Raw genomic sequence first — 21,187 nt, 5'->3', positions numbered from 1 at the left:
GGGATAAACTCAATTTTAACCGCAAAAATATTCCACGGGTAATTCATACCCTGCATGTTTACACATAGACCGGTTTCAGTGAATATTTTACTTTTTAATGCTTACAATGATTCAAGGTTATAATAAGTCAAGTGCTCTCTCTCTCTCTCTCTCTCTCTCTCTCTCTCTCTCTCTCTCTCTCTCTCTCTCTCTCTCTCTCTCTCTCTCTCTCTCTCTCTCTCTCTCTCTCTCTCTCTCTCATTAAGGTTTCCGATCCATAATAGCCCTTGTTCAATGAATCGGGATGTATGGCAAAGAATTAATACAAGAAAACATTGGATAAAAGATCAAGGACTACAATAATAGTATTTCAGACAAGCTTAAGGAACTCCATAAAGGGAAACCTAAAGAATACTGGGATATTTTAAATAGTACCAATAAGAAAGACAAAACTAGTGTAAATATTGATTTAATGTATGAGTTTATGAAAAAAAAACAAACGAAGGCACAGTTGAAGACCAAGAGATAGATATAAACATAAATTTAGATAATGATACACTTCTTAATCAGTCTATAACTTGTGAAGAAATTAGGAATGCTGTAAAAAAATTAAAAAACAATAAAGCGCCTGGCGGTGACCATGTTATATCAACGAATATATTAAGGCAACTATGGAAATATTCTTACCCTTATATGTAAACTTTTTCAATTTGGTTTTTGATATTGGCCTAGTCCCAGACGACTGGCTATTAAATTGATAATTGACTCTCAGAAATTTAAACTAAGGCGATGTCCAAGTTTAATTTTACACTCGTGCCAATTCCGTTTTTAAGCCTTATATTTGATAGTTGATTAGTAAATAGAAAGTTTCAACTTGGAAAGAAATATGTTAGTTACAAATCTATTATATTTTATAAAAAAAATTGTGAAAACAGTCTCTCCCCATTCAGCGGTATTAAAGCATAATCAAACATTTAATGTTCTGTAAAGAGGCTAGCAAGCTTGTTGGACGAACATTTTATTTGCATTAATATTTTCATTCTTTCTCCGACCTACAAGAGTCTTTTATTTATTCCGGGTTTCCGTGGTGCCAATCGGATGAAAATCATCGACTCCCTTGGATGGGACTCCGGTCCATTGAAGACTAACTTCCAGCCTTAACCGGGACCCAAATTTATCTGTGTGGACTAAGACAAATGTTGATAAAGTACATTGTCTAATTCAAAGACACAACACACATCAAGTGGTCACACCGTCGACCTTTTCATATTTATATATAACACTCATATAATTTATAATACATCATATGGCATAAAAATAATAATAAAATAGCACACCATGTGACCTCCGGTATATGTATTGATCGATAACACAAGTCGACCAAAGACCCCTATTGATTTAAATATTTGATTAACTTCGTTCACGTGATTAAAGAACATGTTACGTACTAAGCGCTTGTTTTGTTATCAATTTTATACACTATAAATAAAAAAAACAAAGTACTTATTTCATACTAATGGTATTTACCAACGACGGATACAGTAACATAAAAATATTTTTATCTCCTAATTACGAGAAAAGATCTCGTTACATGTGTATAACAATTTCATTATCTCGTTATTACGAGAAAAGATCTCGTTATAAAAAGTTGTCTCGTTATTACGAGAAAAGGTCTCGTAATAACGAGTTAAATATTTCGTAATTTCCAGAAAAGATATTGCTATTACAAGAAAGGATCTATTTAAAATGGTGTGATTCTGGAAAGACCTCTAAGTCGATAAGTTCACCCTTTCAGTCTATTTTTATTTTTTTATTGTAGAAACATTAATTCAATATTGATTAACTTTTAAATAACAACTATTATTATTTATCAATTTCCACATAAGATGGTCAGTTAATTTGTAAATCAATCTGCTTTGTTACTTTTTCTAACATTTCTTTCGCTAAATTAATGAATATCTTATGTTCATCTATTTTACATAAAGAGAGTAAAACAATAAAATGCACCATTTTGTATAGATATTAGATCTTTCTTGTAATAACGAGATCTTTTCTCGTAATAACAAGATCTTCTCTCGTAATTAACGAGGCCGGGTCCAATTTGTTCTGCCCTAGATTTTTGAATGAAACTTTAACATGAATTTCTACTGATATAATTATTATTTTAAAATAAAAAAAAGAAAAAGAAAGAAGATGGGGAATAAGATGGCGCAAATGCCCATTCGGTTTAGTAGTGAAATACAATTTTGAATTTATTATTCCTTCAATTTGTATGCACACACCGCTGCAGTTATGAGACTATATCTTTCAAAAAATAATGATTCAATGCTTATATTTACATTTTTTAACATATTTGTTAATTGGAAAAATCCTTACTTACAAGAAATGTGACACCTTCACGTTGTGTCGTATTATTTATCAAAATAAACAATAAAATCAAGTATAATTTTATACATAGTTTCTTTCCACTTTTCGACACCTTACAGCATAGCGCAGTGGGTTAGTAGGTTCGCTATAAACCTGTACGTACTGAGTTCGAATTCCGTTGAGGACAATAAAAATCAAAGTACTGAAGTACTGACGGGAGTTGATTTTATCGATTATCATTTATTTTAAAATCAACTTATCTTGCGTGGCAATTAGTTTCTAGTCTGTATTTAAATTACGTACTTTTTTATAACATGAATTTAAATTAGACTTTTCAGACAAGAATTTAGAGAGACCCCATATGAATCATGTTGTGTAATATTTAAAGATAGATTTCAAACTATGTATTAGTAATCGAAACAATTCTAAAATTTGTATGGATCCAAGCACTATTGATATTGAACTCCAGCACTCAGCTGTCTCCGTTAATCTCCGACAAGCAAGAGAGCCTCTCTGTTTGTCGGAGATTTACGGAGACAGCCGAGCTTTTGGTTGAACGAGACTATATAAACTCTGGCGTAGGGATACATGTGACTACATAAATATCTAAATTGTTCGTATTATATAAAATCTTACTATTTTCAAAGTGTTTAAAGATAAGTTTTCTTGAAAAACAGTGCTTCAGCATACATTACGTCGAATTTTTCTATTATATTCAAGAACTAAGATTTGTCAGCGGTAATGATTTGTGCTTAGGTCCAAACACTGTTTCACTTTCGGTTTGCCAGAGTGACTGCATAGGAGAGTTGATTAAAATCAACTCCCAAAAATCACTTTCCATACTCGTCTTACACTTTTCGTTAATTACAGTCAATTCGCGTTCATGGTTACCCCGTTCTGGAAAATTTTCTAAAACGTATTTTTGGTTGAATATTGTGAAAGAAAATTCTAAACCGGTGAAAGTATGTCAATTTTAATATATTTTAATCCACATTAATATTGACAGATGTTCCTTACCATCATAAGGGGGATGGGAGGGTGGCTTTGAAATTCTTTCAGGTTGGGATACATAAATCCTATTAGTTACGTTTCTCCTTTATTTATTTGACTTAGTTTTGCATAAAAGCGAATACACCTTCTCTGAGGAATCCGGGCTCACCAAATGAGCACAAGTCCTAGTTTGGGCGCAGAGCGCCTTGTTTAGATCCCTACATAACAGAAATAATTTGTTCATTAAGGTGTACTCAGCGCACTGGCGCCAAGAAACGGTGTAACTAGTGCCTGATTTGGCACCGGAATCCTCGAGGGAATACCCCTCCCCCAATGAATCCGGGCTCACCTAATGAGCACAAGTCCTAGTTTGGGCCCAGAGCGCCTTGTTTAGATCCCTACATAAGAGGAATAATTTGTTCACTTAAGGTGTACTCAGCGCACTGGCGCCAAGAAACGGTGTAACTAGTGCCTGATTTGGCACCGGAATCCTCGAGGGAATACCCCTCCCCCAATGAATCCGGGCTCACCTAATGAGCACAAGTCCTAGTTTGGGCGCAGAGCGCCTTGTTTAGATCCCTTCATAACAGAAATAATTTGTTCACTTAAGGTGTACTCAGCGCACTGGCGCCAAGAAACGGTGTAATTCGTGCCTGATTTGCCACCGGAATCTTCGAGGGAACACCCCTCCCCTAAGGAATCTGGGCTCACCTAATGAGCACAAGTCCTAGTTTGGGCGCAGAGCGCCTTGTTTAGATCCCTACATAACAGAAATAATTTGTTCATTAAGGTGTACTCAGCGCACTGGCGCCAAGAAACTGTGTAACTAGTGCCTGATTTGGCACCGGAATCCTCGAGGGAATACCCCTCCCCCAAGGAATCCGGGCTCACCTAATGAGCACAAGTCCTAGTTTGGGCGCAGAGCGCCTTGTTTAGATCCCTACATAAGAGGAATAATTTGTTCACTTAAGGTGTACTCAGCGCACTGGCGCCAAGAAACGCTGAACAAGTGCCTGATTTGGCACCGGAATCCTCGAGGGAATACCCCTCCCCCAAGAAATCCGGGCTCACCTAATGAGCACAAGTCCTAGTTTGGGCGCAGAGCGCCTTGTTTAGATCCCTACATAAGAGGAATAATTTGTTCACTGAAGGTGTACTCAGCGCACTGGCGCCAAGAAACGGTGTAACTAGTGCCTGATTTGGCACCGGAATCCTCGAGGGAATACCCCTCTCCAAAGGAATCCGGGTTCACCTAATAAGCACAAGTCCTAGTTTGGGCGCAGAGCGCCTTGTTTAGATCCCTTCATAAGAGGAATAATTTGTTCACTGAAGGTCTACTCAGCACACTGGCGCCAAAAAACGGTGTAACAAGTGCCTGATTTGGCACCGGAATCCTCGAGGGAACACCCCTCCCCCAAGGAATCCGGGCTCACCTAATGAGCACAAGTCCTAGTTTGGGCGCAGAGCGCCTTGTTTAGATCCCTACATAAGAGGAATAATTTGTTCACTGAAGGTGTACTCAGCGCACTGGCGCCAAGAAACGGTGTAACTAGTGCCTGATTTGGCACCGGAATCCTCGAGGGAATACCCCTCCCCCAAGGAATCCGGGCTCACCTAATGAGCACAAGTCCTAGTTTGGGCGCAGAGCACCTTGTTTAGATCCCTACATAAGAGGAATAATTTGTTCACTTAAGGTGTACTCAGCGCACTGGCGCCAAGAAACGGTGTAACTAGTGCCTGATTTGGCACCGGAATCCTCGAGGGAATACCCCTCCCCCAAGGAATCCGGGCTCACCTAATGAGCACAAGTCCTAGTTTGGGCGCAGAGCGCCTTGTTTAGATCCCTACATAAGAGGAATAATTTGTTCACTTAAGGTGTACTCAGCGCACTGGCGCCAAGAAACTCTGAACAAGTGCCTGATTTGGCACCGGAATCCTCGAGGGAATATCCCTCCCCCAAAGAATCCGGGCTCACCTAATGAGCACAAGTCCTAGTTTGGGCGCAGAGCGCCTTGTTTAAATCGCTACATAATAGGAATAATTTGTTCGCTTAAGGTGTACTCAGCGCACTGGCGCCAAGAAACGGTGTAACTAGTGCCTGATTTGGCACCGGAATCCTCGAGGGAATACCCCTCCCCCCAGGAATCCGGGCTCACCTAATGAGCACAAGTCCTAGTTTGGGCGCAGAGCGCCTTGTTTAGATCCCTTCATAACAGAAATAATTTGTTCACTTAAGGTGTACTCAGCGCACTGGCGCCAAGAAACGGTGTAATTAGTGCCTGATTTTGCACCGGAATCCTCGAGGGAACACCCCTCCCCCAAGGAATCTGGGCTCACCTAATGAGCACAAGTCCTAGTTTGGGCGCAGAGAGCCTTGTTTAGATCCCTACATAACAGAAATAATTTGTTCATCAATTAGGTCTACTCAGCGCACTGGCACCAAGAAACTGTGTAACTAGTGCCTGATTTGGCACCGGAATCCTCGAGGGAATACCCCTCCTCCAAGGAATCCGGGCTCACCTAATGAGCACAAGTCCTAGTTTGGGCGCAGAGCGCCTTGTTTAGATCCCTTCATAACAGAAATAATTTGTTCACATAAGGTGTACTCAGCGCACTGGCGCCAAGAAACGGTGTAATTCGTGCCTGATTTGGCACCGGAATCTTCGAGGGAACACCCCTCCCCTAAGGAATCTGGGCTCACCTAATGAGCACAAGTCCTAGTTTGGGCGCAGAGCGCCTTGTTTAGATCCCTACATAACAGAAATAATTTGTTCATTAAGGTGTACTCAGGGCACTGGCGCCAAGAAACTGTGTAACTAGTGCCTGATTTGGCACCGGAATCCTCGAGGGAATACCCCTCCCCCAAGGAATCCGGGCTCACCTAATGAGCACAAGTCCTAGTTTGGGCGCAGAGCGCCTTGTTTAGATCCCTACATAAGAGGAATAATTTGTTCACTTAAGGTGTACTCAGCGCACTGGCGCCAAGAAACGCTGAACAAGTGCCTGATTTGGCACCGGAATCCTCGAGGGAATACCCCTCCCCCAAGGAATCCGGGCTCACCTAATGAGCACAAGTCCTAGTTTGGGCGCAGAGCGCCTTGTTTAGATCCCTACATAAGAGGAATAATTTGTTCACTGAAGGTGTACTCAGCGCACTGGCGCCAAGAAACGGTGTAACTAGTGCCTGATTTGGCACCGGAATCCTCGAGGGAATACCCCTCTCCAAAGGAATCCGGGTTCACCTAATAAGCACAAGTCCTAGTTTGGGCGCAGAGCGCCTTGTTTAGATCCCTTCATAAGAGGAATAATTTGTTCACTGAAGGTCTACTCAGCACACTGGCGCCAAAAAACGGTGTAACAAGTGCCTGATTTGGCACCGGAATCCTCGAGGGAATACCCCTCCCCCAAGGAATCCGGGCTCACCTAATGAGCACAAGTCCTAGTTTGGGCGCAGAGCGCCTTGTTTAGATCCCTACATAAGAGGAATAATTTGTTCACTGAAGGTGTACTCAGCGCACTGGCGCCAAGAAACGGTGTAACTAGTGCCTGATTTGGCACCGGAATCCTCGAGGGAATACCCCTCCCCCAAGGAATCCGGGCTCACCTAATGAGCACAAGTCCTAGTTTGGGCGCAGAGCACCTTGTTTAGATCCCTACATAAGAGGAATAATTTGTTCACTTAAGGTGTACTCAGCGCACTGGCGCCAAGAAACGGTGTAACTAGTGCCTGATTTGGCACCGGAATCCTCGAGGGAATACCCCTCCCCCAAGGAATCCGGGCTCACCTAATGAGCACAAGTCCTAGTTTGGGCGCAGAGCGCCTTGTTTAGATCCCTACATAAGAGGAATAATTTGTTCACTTAAGGTGTACTCAGCGCACTGGCGCCAAGAAACTCTGAACAAGTGCCTGATTTGGCACCGGAATCCTCGAGGGAATATCCCTCCCCCAAGGAATCCGGGCTCACCTAATGAGCACAAGTCCTAGTTTGGGCGCAGAGCGCCTTGTTTAAATCGCTACATAATAGGAATAATTTGTTCGCTTAAGGTGTACTCAGCGCACTGGCGCCAAGAAACGGTGTAACTAGTGCCTGATTTGGCACCGGAATCCTCGAGGGAATACCCCTCCCCCAATGAATCCGGGCTCACCTAATGAGCACAAGTCCTAGTTTGGGCGCAGAGCGCCTTGTTTAGATCCCTTCATAACAGAAATAATTTGTTCACTTAAGGTGTACTCAGCGCACTGGCGCCAAGAAACGGTGTAATTAGTGCCTGATTTTGCACCGGAATCCTCGAGGGAACACCCCTCCCCCAAGGAATCTGGGCTCACCTAATGAGCACAAGTCCTAGTTTGGGCGCAGAGAGCCTTGTTTAGATCCCTACATAACAGAAATAATTTGTTCATTAATTAGGTCTACTCAGCGCACTGGCACCAAGAAACTGTGTAACTAGTGCCTGATTTGGCACCGGAATCCTCGAGGGAATACCCCTCCTCCAAGGAATCCGGGCTCACCTAATGAGCACAAGTCCTAGTTTGGGCGCAGAGCGCCTTGTTTAGATCCCTACATAAGAGAAATAATTTGTTCACTTAAGGTGTACTCAGCGCACTGGCGCCAAGAAACGGTGTAACTAGTGCCTGATTTGGCACCGGAATCCTCGAGGGAACACCCCTCCCCCAATGAATCCGGGCTCACCTAATGAGCACAAGTCCTAGTTTGGGCGCAGAGCGCCTTGTTTAGATCCCTACATAACAGAAATAATTTGTTCATTAAGGTGTACTCAGCGCACTGGCGCCAAGAAACGGTGTAACTAGTGCCTGATTTGGCACCGGAATCCTCGAGGGAATACCCCTCCCCCAAGGAATCTGGGCTCACCTAATGAGCACAAGTCCTAGTTTGGGCGCAGAGCGCCTTGTTTAGATCCCTATATAAGAGGAATAATTTGTTCACTTAAGGTCTACTCAGCGCACTGGCGCCAAGAAACGGTGTAACTAGTGCCTGATTTGGAACCGGAATCCTCGAGGGAACACCCCTCCTCCAAGGAATCCGGGCTCACCTAATGAGCACAAGTCCTAGTTTGGGCGCAGAGCGCCTTGTTTAGATCCCTACATAACAGAAATAATTTGTTCATTAAGGTCTACTCAGCGCACTGGCGCCAAGAAACGGTGTAACAAGTGCCTGATTTGGCACTGGAATCCTCGAGGGAATACCCCTCCCCCAAGGAATCCGGGCTCACCTAATGAGCACAAGTCCTAGTTTGGGCGCAGAGCGCCTTGTTTAGATCCCTACATAAGAGGAATAATTTGTTCACTGAAGGTGTACTCAGCGCACTGGCGCCAAGAAACGGTGTAACTAGTGCCTGATTTGGCACCGGAATCCTCGAGGGAATACCCCTCCCCCAAGGAATCCGGGCTCACCTAATGAGCACAAGTCCTAGTTTGGGCGCAGAGCACCTTGTTTAGATCCCTACATAAGAGGAATAATTTGTTCACTTAAGGTGTACTCAGCGCACTGGCGCCAAGAAACGGTGTAACTAGTGCCTGATTTGGCACCGGAATCCTCGAGGGAATACCCCTCCCCCAAGGAATCCGGGCTCACCTAATGAGCACAAGTCCTAGTTTGGGCGCAGAGCGCCTTGTTTAGATCCCTACATAAGAGGAATAATTTGTTCACTTAAGGTGTACTCAGCGCACTGGCGCCAAGAAACTCTGAACAAGTGCCTGATTTGGCACCGGAATCCTCGAGGGAATATCCCTCCCCCAAGGAATCCGGGCTCACCTAATGAGCACAAGTCCTAGTTTGGGCGCAGAGCGCCTTGTTTAAATCGCTACATAATAGGAATAATTTGTTCGCTTAAGGTGTACTCAGCGCACTGGCGCCAAGAAACGGTGTAACTAGTGCCTGATTTGGCACCGGAATCCTCGAGGGAATACCCCTCCCCCCAGGAATCCGGGCTCACCTAATGAGCACAAGTCCTAGTTTGGGCGCAGAGCGCCTTGTTTAGATCCCTTCATAACAGAAATAATTTGTTCACTTAAGGTGTACTCAGCGCACTGGCGCCAAGAAACGGTGTAATTAGTGCCTGATTTTGCACCGGAATCCTCGAGGGAACACCCCTCCCCCAAGGAATCTGGGCTCACCTAATGAGCACAAGTCCTAGTTTGGGCGCAGAGAGCCTTGTTTAGATCCCTACATAACAGAAATAATTTGTTCATTAATTAGGTCTACTCAGCGCACTGGCACCAAGAAACTGTGTAACTAGTGCCTGATTTGGCACCGGAATCCTCGAGGGAATACCCCTCCTCCAAGGAATCCGGGCTCACCTAATGAGCACAAGTCCTAGTTTGGGCGCAGAGCGCCTTGTTTAGATCCCTACATAAGAGAAATAATTTGTTCACTTAAGGTGTACTCAGCGCACTGGCGCCAAGAAACGGTGTATCTAGTGCCTGATTTGGCACCGGAATCCTCGAGGGAACACCCCTCCCCCAATGAATCCGGGCTCACCTAATGAGCACAAGTCCTAGTTTGGGCGCAGAGCGCCTTGTTTAGATCCCTACATAACAGAAATAATTTGTTCATTAAGGTGTACTCAGCGCACTGGCGCCAAGAAACGGTGTAACTAGTGCCTGATTTGGCACCGGAATCCTCGAGGGAATACCCCTCCCCCAAGGAATCCGGGCTCACCTAATGAGCACAAGTCCTAGTTTGGGCGCAGAGCGCCTTGTTTAGATCCCTATATAAGAGGAATAATTTGTTCACTTAAGGTCTACTCAGCGCACTGGCGCCAAGAAACGGTGTAACTAGTGCCTGATTTGGAACCGGAATCCTCGAGGGAACACCCCTCCTCCAAGGAATCCGGGCTCACCTAATGAGCACAAGTCCTAGTTTTGGCGCAGAGCGCCTTGTTTAGATCCCTACATAACAGAAATAATTTGTTCATTAAGGTCTACTCAGCGCACTGGCGCCAAGAAACGGTGTAACTAGTGCCTGATTTGGCACCGGAATCCTCGAGGGAATACCCCTCCCCCAATGAATATGGGCTTACCTAATGAGCACAAGTCCTAGTTTGGGCGCAGAGCGCCTTGTTTAGATCCCTACATAAGAGGAATAATTTGTTCACTTAAGGTGTACTCAGCGCACTGGCGCCAAGAAACGGTGTAACTAGTGCCTGATTTGGAACCGGAATCCTCGAGGGAACACCCCTCCCCCAATGAATCCGGGCTCACCTAATGAGCACAAGTCCTAGTTTGGGCGCAGAGCGCCTTGTTTAGATCCCTTCATAACAGAAATAATTTGTTCACTTAAGGTGTACTCAGCGCACTGGCGCCAAGAAACGGTGTAACTAGTGCCTGATTTTGCACCGGAATCCTCGAGGGAATACCCCTCCCCCAAGGAATCCGGGCTCATCTAATGAGCACAAGTCCTAATTTGGGCGCAGGGCGATTTGTTAATTTCAGTTGTTTTACATCGGGATCGGAAAACGCTTGAAAATAGCCGATAATTTTTATGAAATTTTTGTTAGTGCGTTGGAGTTAGTGCTGGCTAGCTTGACTTTGGTTTTTAATTTACAGGGCTGCTGATGGTGTTTAAAAGAATATCAGAGGCAAGTGAAGTGACGATATCTGTAGTAAAATGTCCGAGGAATTTTTTGGGATCAAATATTTGTACAGAATATGATGGTAAATGAGATTAATGTGTCCAAATCTAGCGCATTTTTTGTGCGCAGTAAATTGCAGTTTTTTACTATGGGAGGCACTGTAGCTCCCAGGTCGTCTATCCGAATTTTTTCAGACCAGGAGATACAGTCCTGCAGCTACTCAAGAACTACAATGCTTCAATTAGTCAGATACCTACGTACGTATTCTCAAATAGTATAGATTCGAATTATAAAAGCCGTGACCCTCGATGTAATACTGGGCCCCAAGAGGTGTTCAAAGTTTAGCATAGAAATATAGAGGAAAATGTTTAAAAATCTTTTTCTAGGAAACTATAATGCTTCAGCCTGTGGGATTACTATGCAAGCATCCTTAATTAATGTAGATTCCAAATAAATAAAGCTTTGGCACTGGACTAATACTGGGGCCCCAAGAGGGTTCAAAGTTTAACATAGAAAGATATATTGAAAATGTCTTTAAAAGTTTTTCTCTAGAACTATAATGCTACAGTTTGTGAGATTACTTTGCAAGGATCCTCAAATTGTGTAAACTCTAATGTAGTGGATCCAAGAGTTATCTTTCTTGATGTTGTTCTGTACAGTCTGAGAGTTATTCCTCTTGATGTGGAACTCTTCTACGTTCATTTTTTCAGGCTGTGTACGTGCGGTCCCGCCGCAGTGCTGCACATTTTCATTCCTATGTTACTATTTATGTTGTTAAAGCCAACTATAAACCTCGGACCAATACTGGGGCCCCATAAAGGGGTTCAATGTTTAATATAGAAAAAAGCATATGCTACGAAATAGAATGTCACAAGGAACTGCTGTTCAGGTGAGCGATGTGGCCCATGGACCTCTTGTTGTTTTTATTTTTTCTCAATCAAGCCTCGCTAATTAATAATTAACAAAAATTCCTTTAAAAAATCCGGAAATCATCTGAATGTTTTGCATTTTACAATCTTGCGCATGCGCATTACATTCACGCTAAATCTTCGCAACTTCGCACTCCCGCCTTCGCAACTTCGCACTTTCGCCTCCACCTTTTTTGGTAGCATTCAGACAGTATTGGTAGATTGCATAGCATTTGATGCAGGCACCCAACTCGCCAAGGTTTTCCAGGATATTATTGGTACGCATGCGCTAGGCCATTGTGCTTACTATGAATGTTTATATATATATTAATGTGTATGCCTAATCATTATATATTCCATATAAAATGTAATGTCCGCCATAATGTATACATTTGCACTTCCAGACTCCTGTCACCTACCAGCTGTCTGTTTACCGTTATTCAAACACAGTAACATTCCAATTTCATTGTGCGACACTCCTTGGTCATGTATGGATCAAAAGAGGGAGAGGGGGTCCACCCCACGGAAAATTCAATATTAATAACTTCACACATGCAGTAAAGGGGGAAGAGGGTCCGGATTCTATCCCTCCGGAAAATTTTATTTTATAAATTATATATAATAAAATCTCCAAAATATTTCTCGGAACCCCCCCCCCCCCAACAAATATAATTATCCATCGACCCCCCCCCCCCCCCCCCGAAAAAATTATGGAGTTGAAAATAAATTCTAAAAAGTTCTTCGTCTGCCTCAGATGTCCTTTTATACAGCTAAAATTGTCTTTAAGGTGGCTCTATACACCACTTTTGATGACGCAGTACGCAAAAAAGTAAATCTGGAAGCATGCAATTCCGGTTCTGGCTGATTTAAACTGAGGCGAATTGTATTTGGACCGCTCTTTTAAAAAATTTGTTAAATGAATAGTCTTAGATTTAATTTGTTAATTGGAAAAATCATAACTTACAAGTAATAAGACACCTTCACGTTGTGTCGTATTATTTATCGTAAAAAACAATGAAATCAAGTATAATTTTTTTAATGGTTTCTTTCCGATTTTAGATATCTTACAGCGTAGCTCAGTGGGTTAGCGGGTTCACTACAAACCTGGAGGTCATGAGTTCGAATCCCGTTGAGGACAATTAAATTCTTAACTTTCCAAAATTTTCTAAAACGTATTTTTTGGTTGAATACTGGGAAAGAAAATTCTAAGCCGGTGAAAGTATTTTTATTATAATACATGTGTATACTTTAATCTACATTAATATTGACAGATCTTCCTAACCATCATAAGGGGATGGGAGGGTTGCTTTGCATTTCTATCAGGTTGGGATACATAAATCCTAATAGATTAGTTAATTTTTCCCTTTATTTATTTGACTTAGTTTTGCATTAAAGCGAATAAATTCACTTGTATGGGCCTATAATGAAATATGCATGTATTTATCATTCTGTGGTGATATTTAGGAAATTTTCTTTAACTCAGAAATGAAAAGTCACCAAGATGTTTGGGCCTTGGGACTTAGGAACGATAACTCTTACCTGAGGAACTTTCATACCAATATATTTTGTATTTATTTGCAGTGATTTTTATTCAAATTTTTTATGTCACAGTTATTAAAAATATAATTCTTATAACATCAAGCAGCTTTTTCAGATGATTTGTCAACAGAATAAAACAATATGAAAAATTATGATTTGGAGAAATACTAAAATAAATTGCAATAATACAATTTTTGAATGTTAAGAAGTATTATATTTATTTTTAGGTGTCCGAAGGAAATATCCATCATATGACAAACATTTGAAAATTCTTTAAAAATACCTAAAGTATCCCTATCATCATTTTAATATTTGATAAGTATATGTTTTGTGGTCTTCTATTGAAAATTGGAATAAACTGTGGGTGTATAGAGCCACCTTAAACGATAGAGAACTCCACAATTTTAAAAAGGTGAAGGCGAAAGCGCGAAGATGCAAAGGCGAGAGTGCGAAGTTGTGATGCCGAAGGAGCGATAGTAGTATCGTTTCTTCGCCTTCGCACTTTCGCCGTCGCATCTTCGCGCTTCGCCGTCGCATCTTCGCACTTTCGCTCCTTCGCCGTCGCAACTTTGCACTTTGACCTAAAGGCGAAATTGCGAAGGTCGAAGTGGCCCCATCGGAACACCATAAATTCTACGTAATCGACCGAGACTATCAAAACAGGCGAAGGCGAAAGTCCGAAGTTGCGAAGGCGAAGGAGCGATAGTAGTATCGCTCCTTCGCCTTCGCACCTTCGTATTTTCGCCATCGCATCTTCGCGCTTCGCCGTCGCATCTTCGCACTTTCGCTCCTTTGCCGTCGCACTCTAGCACTTTCGCCTTTGCAACTTCGCACTCTCGCATCTTCGACCAAAAGGCGAAAGTGCGAAGGTAGAAGTGGCCCCATCGGAACACCATATTTTACAGCTGCATGCAGCTGGCATCTGTAGGGAAAATTAGATCGAAGGCCTGCGGGGTCAACTCTAAAGTGTTTATCCCCGGGTTTTATAGGTTACACGAACAGAATTACACATATTCATACTTAGACACACCAACACGAGTACATATTCGGATTTACAAGTTTACATGTCTGGATTTTTGAACACGATTACCCGCCATAAATTTCCTCACTGAGAAAATTTTATATCAATCTTTGCAGTTCTTTGGTAAAAATGAAAAATGAATTTATTACAAAATAGAGCGTTTGTTTTATATTACATTAGATCAATTTAAAAAAAATGTTTAACAGCCTCTTAAATATTTAAACAATAAAATGCTGTCTTTGGTGATTCATGAAGGTATTTTGTACCCTGCATAAATTTAAAAAGAAAACATTTATATAAATGCTTAAATAGTTACATTTTTCTTTGTAGACAAATGATTGAAGTGATCAAACACATCAGTTTGTGAAGTCCGTAATTTTGCAAGGTTGTTTTTACCTTCCATCGATCGATAAACTGGTTAGAACTAAAATGTGTAGAGTTAAGCCCTGTTAGTTTCAATAGAAGAATGAAACGAAATCAGGTTGTATTCTGAGCGGATGTAAATATAAAATTATATTATCAGATCTTCACAGTAAGGGGGTAGTTCACTTGATCAGTACATTGTAGAATTCATCACAGTAATACTGATCACAACATAATTAAGTGTATAATACGAAAAAGAAGACATAACCACAAAAAATATAAGATATATGACTTTTTAATCACGTTGATTACACAGTTTTTTTTTGAAACATTTTATTGAAACTCTTTTACAATTTTACATACATGGTACAAGAAAAATTAATATATAGCATAATATTATGCAAAAGAGTTATATATGATAGAGAAAGTAAAAAGAGAGAGAAAAAAAGACAGACAGACAGGCAATCACATCATGTACATCAAACATAAATCAGCTATGTATATTTTACTTCTAGTAATAACTATAGTAGATTTTGGGTTTATAATTCATAAGTTCTATGTAATATTGCTTTCCATTCTCTTTCATATTCTAAATATTTGCAGTTTTTTAATAACATAAATTTCTGAATAAGGAATCTGTCGGCAATTATGATACTTAAACTAAAAAAGTTTTAACAGCTGTTTAAGCTTTTACTACTTCGATCATCATGATTGCTCCCGCACCAAGCGCTGCTAACATTGCTAATATACAAAAGGCAAAGGCAAAATGGTAATCGGCTGAGGCTCCCTGGATTACCGCATCCTCCTTAGACAACTCATCCCCTTTTGAGGCGTAAACAGCAATTGAAATCAATATGGAAATTGCTGCAAAAAATGCAAACAAACCTTTACAAATATGATGAATATTTTGTAAAACTACCTGAGTATTGATTTTCAAACAAGCAGTTCTGACTATATTCATGCACGATTGCCCCCGTTTTCCTTAGGGGTTGGTGTGGTATTGATTTGAAACATCGCGCGGCATTTTTTTTTTAAATTGTTACTTTTTTGGATAATAGGACCTGCTACTTGTGTACCTTGTACCCTATACAGTAATGGTATCCTTAATGATAATAGGACCTGCTACTTGTGTACCTTGTACCCTATACAGTAATGGTATCCTTAATGATAATAGGACCTGCTACTTGTGTACCTTGTACCCTATACAGTAATGGTATCCTTAATGATAATAGGACCTGCTACTTGTGTACCTTGTACCCTATACAGTGATGGTATCCTTAACGATAATAGGACCTGCTACTTGTGTACCTTGTACCCTATACAGTGATGGTATCCTTAATGATAATAGGACCTGCTACTTGTGTACCTTGTACCCTATACAGTGATGGTATCCTTAATGATAATAGGACCTGCTACTTGTGTACCTTGTACCCTATACAGTAATGGTATCCTCAATGATAATAGGACCTGCTACTTGTGTACCTTGTACCCTATACAGTAATGGTATCCTTAATGATAATAGGACCTGCTACTTGTGTACCTTGTACCCTATACAGTAATGGTATCCTTAATGATAATAGGACCTGCTACTTGTGTACCTTGTACCCTATACAGTAATGGTATCCTTAACGATAATAGGACCTGCTACTTGTGTACCTTGTACCCTATACAGTGATGGTAACCTTAACGATAATAGGACCTGCTACTTGTGTACCTTGTACCCTATACAGTGATGGTAACCTCAATGATAATAGGACCTGCTACTTGTGTACCTTGTACCCTATACAGTGATGGTATCCTTAATGATAATAGGACCTGCTACTTGTGTACCTTGTACCCTATACAGTAATGGTATCCTTAATGATAATAGGACCTGCTACTTGTGTACCTTGTACCCTATACAGTAATGGTATCCTCAATGATAATAGGACCTGCTACTTGTGTACCTTGTACCCTATACAGTAATGGTATCCTTAATGATAATAGGACCTGCTACTTGTGTACCTTGTACCCTATACAGTAATGGTATCCTTAATGATAATAGGACCTGCTACTTGTGTACCTTGTACCCTATACAGTAATGGTATCCTTAATGATAATAGGACCTGCTACTTGTGTACCTTGTACCCTATACAGTAATGGTATCCTCAATGATAATAGGACCTGCTACTTGTGTACCTTGTACCCTATACAGTAATGGTATCCTCAATGATAATAGGACCTGCTACTTGTGTACCTTGTACCCTATACAGTAATGGTATCCTCAATGATAATAGGACCTGCTACTTGTGTACCTTGTACCCTATACAGTAATGGTATCCTCAATGATAATAGGACCTGCTACTTGTGTACCTTGTACCCTATACAGTGATGGTATCCTCAATGATAATAGGACCTGCTACTTGTGTACCTTGTACCCTATACAGTAATGGTATCCTTAATGATAATAGGACCTGCTACTTGTGTACCTTGTACCCTATACAGTAATGGTATCCTCAATGATAATAGGACCTGCTACTTGTGTACCTTGTACCCTATACAGTAATGGTATCCTCAATGATAATAGGACCTGCTACTTGTGTACCTTGTACCCTATACAGTAATGGTATCCTCAATGATAATAGGACCTGCTACTTGTGTACCTTGTACCCTATACAGTAATGGTATCCTCAATGATATGTTTTTAAAAGATAGTTTTATTCTGTTACAATTTTACTTTAAATTCTGATCAATTATATTATCTACATGTATATTATAATACATCTTCGCTAGCCAAGGGTTTTCGGTCCACTCTGCTCCCCATAAACCCTTGGCGGATTTCATTACGAAAACTCGGTGACGTGGTGGCGCTATCTAGCGAGCAACTTGAGTTGCGCCCCTTGCATTTTTACATTTTAATCGAATTAAACAACAGGTTATATACACACTACGGCATTAATACAACTTGAAAACATGTTGACTACCGAATATCGGAACATAATTAACGATGCTATTAAATACGAATTAAGTTATAACCTAGGGAAAGCACGGAATGTTTTATTCATAGTGTTTTGTAAGGACCTGTACCGGGAGTGAAAAAGTCGCCGATTTATATGAAAGCTTTCATGCCATAAAATCAGGTATCGTTGTCGTGAATATTGCGGACCAAAGAAATTAAATAAAACAGAGCTCACTGAACCTTTAAAAGCAATAACCATAAGCAGGAACGTGTATACTAACGAGATAGGCAACTTCTACATTCGCCATGTTTACTTCCCATGCTATCACGCGGGCCTTGACAAGTTTGTAGAACTATGGTCAATCCCAGTAAAATTTATAGGTTTTTAAAACGATCTGGTTAGATCATCGTTGGGAGGCACTGTATTCGAGAACTTGTGTCTCAATTTGTTAAAAGCACCGAATGTTTTACCAAAGATCACACATGTGTTTTCTTTTAAAGTTTATATTTACAAGCACTGCGATTGGATCAGCTACTCGCAGCTGCAGCTAATCATAAAACAGATCTTGTCACCGAGTTTTCGTAATGAAATCCGCCAAGGGTTTATGGGGAGCAAAGTGGACCGAAAACCCTTGGCTAGCGAAGATGATTATAATATGAATGAACATTTTTTACCAACAAGTGCAATAAATATAACTCTTACCTCCAACAAAAGTAGTTCCTATTGCCGCAAACAAGACTGGATTCCTATCTTGCATGACAAACATTCTCAGAATTAACATTACAATAGCAGCTAACACTAAGAGCGATCCTAGTATACTCGTGGCTCTTACAGCTTCTAACCAATTTGCCAAAAACAAAAGATTGTTTCTTTTTTCTGGTCTTATAAGATAGAAATGGTGATAAACATATCAAATTAATGAAATTTGTTAAGTACCTGGTATCAGCGGCCAATCAGTGCATTTACTTGTATCCAACACTTTGCTATAAATGCAGAATTTCCATAAGCCAAGGTATCCTTTATATCCTTCGGATTCGGCAAATGTCCAATACGGAGACGCTAAACCAATAAGTTGAAATATAAAAGCACAAATGGTCAGCACCAAACCAATTCGGATAAATTTAGAGGCGTCCATTTTGTTCAATGCTGAAAAATAAATTAAGGCAATGAAACTATTTAAAATTTAAACTATTTACAATTTCTTTATTCTATTTTTTTTAAATAAAACCAAAAAATTTCAGTAATTACTACAGCTAAATTATTAAATGATTTGAATGTACAATTACTAAACGGAAGAAATTTACTTGAATATATATTGAAAAGAAGTGTATAATACCTTCTACCCGTGGATGTTTTGATGGTTGTTGGACACGAGGAGGTATTTATTCAAAAAGGCTTGGGTTTATTGCGCGCAGACATGCGCACTTGATTAGTGGAAAGACCCAGATTGATTTCAAAAATTGAATTCCGTTTCCATGAAATCGTCGTCATAGTTTCGGTTTCTTTATCTTCATCTTCACACTTTCGCCTTGCAGCTGCAGGTGCAGGTGTTTTTAGCAGATCAAATACGATGTAGTATTCATCGTCGTAAACAACAAAATATTCTACGGGGTGTGAATATCAAATAAAATCGGTTGTTTAGGCCCTTGTGTTACAGTAAGAAATGCTCAATTTATGTCCAAAATTGAGAAATATTGATACGAAGGCGGAAAACAGCTGAGATGTATCACTCATGTTAGTTAGATTAGAACAATACCATGCTATTTTGGACAAAGGTTCTCACCATTTTCATAAATTGTATGAAATAATGACGTTTTCTCTACCCCACCCCCCAGAGGCAGGGTCATTGAATTTTTGGCCGACATAATTTCTGGGGTCCACATGATATTAATTAATTTGCGTCATTTTATACATTTTCATACATCACTTGTCAATTTAAAACCAAAAAATCACTGAATATCAAAACACCGTGTAAATGCATACAGTATAACTTTGATCATATTTTCATAAATCAGTGGCCACCGTGTACACCGTGGTGTTTAAAAATCGCTCATAACTTTCTGAAATGAGTAGATATCTTCATAATTTTTTTTTAGTCCCACAACACAATGAGTATTAATCAATTTATTAATGTTGATTTTGCGATAACAAAAAATGAGTTATATTGCACGGCAAAGAAGCGAGAGACGAAAGTGCTACAGTAAAGTATGGAACGCCATAGCTGTCTTATGTTAGGTGATTTTATTATATGCTGTGGGTCTATTATTATATGCTGTGGTTCTATAATTATATGTTGTGGTTCTATAATTATATGCTGTGGGTCTATTATTATATGCTGTGGGTCTATAATTTATATTTATATGCTGTGGTTCTATAATTATATGCTGTGGTTCTATTATTATATGCTGTGGTTCTATAATTATATGCTGTGGGTCTATTATTATATGCTGTGGATCTATTATTTTATGCTTTGGTTCTATTACTATATGCTGTGGGTCTATTATTATATGCTGTGGGTCTATAATTTTTCTGTCGAGAAAGCATTTTTAGCAGACAATTCCAGTCTAGAATTATTTCGACCTTGCAGTTCTGATCTAATCTTTTTTCTCAGATGCATACTTGAAAATAATTTTTTCGAATTTAACGGAAAATATTACAAACAAATTACATGTATAGGCGCGGCGATGGGGGCACGCCAGTCACCAGAAATTACAGATATACGTATGAAAGACATAACTGATGATGTAATATCTAAATTCAACATGCCGACAAACTTATATATCACGGCAGATATAGAGAAGACGGATTTATTCTATTTAATGGAAGCCCGGATGAAATTACAGAATTTTTTGACATAGGGAACTCTTGTCATAAATATCTGAGATTTACTTATGAAATATCTCACACCAGACACGACCATATACAAAGGAACAAGATTCTCAGATAGCAAGCGATTAGATATTCACTCATATATCAAACCTACTAACAGCTTCCAATACCTGCACAGACAAAGCGCTCATAGCCCATTAGTCTTCAAGGGCCTAATTAAAGGAGAATGTACCAGACATCTAAGAAATACTAGCGATCAAGCTGTATTACTAAATATTTTCAAAGATTTCAAATCTCACCTATTATGCAAGAAACTCTTTCTACAAATAGAATGGATCTTCTCAATAAACAAAAGAAAAAAAAACACTTAAAAGGCTGTACCGAACGGTTTGGTGACCAAATGTAACCCATGTATTAAAGGGTTAAGGAAACGACTTATGAAATACTGGGATAACATACAACATGACGAAATATGCAAAAAATTATTCACAACACCTCCTATGGTTGCATACAGTTAACACCAAAATATTGGTGATCTAATCATTAGATCGAAATTAAAACCAAATGAAGTTTAAAGAGATTAATTGGTTTATGCATAAGGTGAACTCCTGACGAGGCGGGCCTTATTACAATTCAAAAATGACATGTACTATTAATAC

General features: G+C 40.1%; 1 long non-coding RNA gene across 1 annotated transcript; it reads right to left on the bottom strand.

Annotated features, from left to right (window-relative positions):
- Positions 1 to 15,039: 15,039 nt before the first annotated feature.
- Positions 15,040 to 18,545, bottom strand: LOC105346258 (uncharacterized). Its single transcript, XR_010713772.1, has 2 exons — positions 18,402 to 18,545; positions 15,040 to 15,624 (listed from the first exon to the last, which is right to left on the bottom strand). It is a non-coding gene; the product is annotated as an uncharacterized lncRNA (long non-coding RNA).
- Between the last annotated feature and the right edge of the window lie 2,642 nt (positions 18,546 to 21,187).

The sequence above is a fragment of the Magallana gigas genome, chromosome 5 (assembly GCF_963853765.1).
Source record: "Magallana gigas chromosome 5, xbMagGiga1.1, whole genome shotgun sequence".
NCBI lineage: Eukaryota > Metazoa > Mollusca > Bivalvia > Ostreida > Ostreidae > Magallana > Magallana gigas.
The sequence above is the reverse complement of the archived record's forward strand: the minus strand, read 5'-3'. Positions and strand labels throughout refer to the sequence as shown.